Source organism: Hylaeus anthracinus, unplaced genomic scaffold (genome assembly GCF_026225885.1).
Source record: "Hylaeus anthracinus isolate JK02 unplaced genomic scaffold, UHH_iyHylAnth1.0_haploid 11978, whole genome shotgun sequence".
NCBI classification, from domain to species: domain Eukaryota; kingdom Metazoa; phylum Arthropoda; class Insecta; order Hymenoptera; family Colletidae; genus Hylaeus; species Hylaeus anthracinus.
This window is the reverse complement of record NW_026534326.1, coordinates 816,135-816,767: the sequence shown is the minus strand read 5'-3', so window position 1 is coordinate 816,767 and position 633 is coordinate 816,135. Positions and strand designations below refer to the sequence as shown.

The 633-nt window shown below is 36.0% G+C and overlaps 1 protein-coding gene across 2 annotated transcripts in view; it reads right to left on the bottom strand.

The window, feature by feature from the left end:
* The window catches only part of LOC128896856 (beta-1,4-glucuronyltransferase 1-like), a 15,529-nt gene that overhangs the window by 4,347 nt on the left and 10,549 nt on the right, over window positions 1-633 (bottom strand). The window lies entirely within an intron of this gene.

Here is a 633-nt window from a genome sequence, read left to right as displayed (position 1 = left end):
ACTTTCGAGTCGAACGATAAACGATATGTAGGTAATATACAGGGTGTAGGTAATATATGGGGTTCTATGCAAAAAGTTGAATCGAAAATTACAATAACATTTTTTCATATGACGCTTTGTTTTCGAAATGAGTAAGTTTGAAGAATTTGTCGGATTTCATTGGAGATCATAAGATAGTGTGAAATTCGTCGAACCGAGGCTGAATCAAATTACACACGTATTAAACAAATTTTCAAACTCATTCTTTTTCCCGAAAATAAAGTGTCGTATGAAGCAATTTTATTCGAAATTTTCGGATCCAATTTTTTTATATAGAATCACTCCTCACTCACTCGTACCACCAGTTACGGGACTCCCGGTATAATAGGTATAGTTCTAGGTAACTGTTTATGCTAGTTCCGTGTAACTATACTAGACCCCGCTGTATTATTCGATTACTTTAGAATATTATACTAGACCACCATATTGTTCACCTATCCCAGACCCACTAAATGACTAAATTATACTAGGCAACTAGACTAGACAAGAATATCGTCCATCTACAAGGTGTCCCGAAAATGTTGTAACATCCTGAAGTAGGTGGTCGGGGAGGTGATTTGAAACAACTTTTTCCTTAGCGAAAATGTTGTCCGA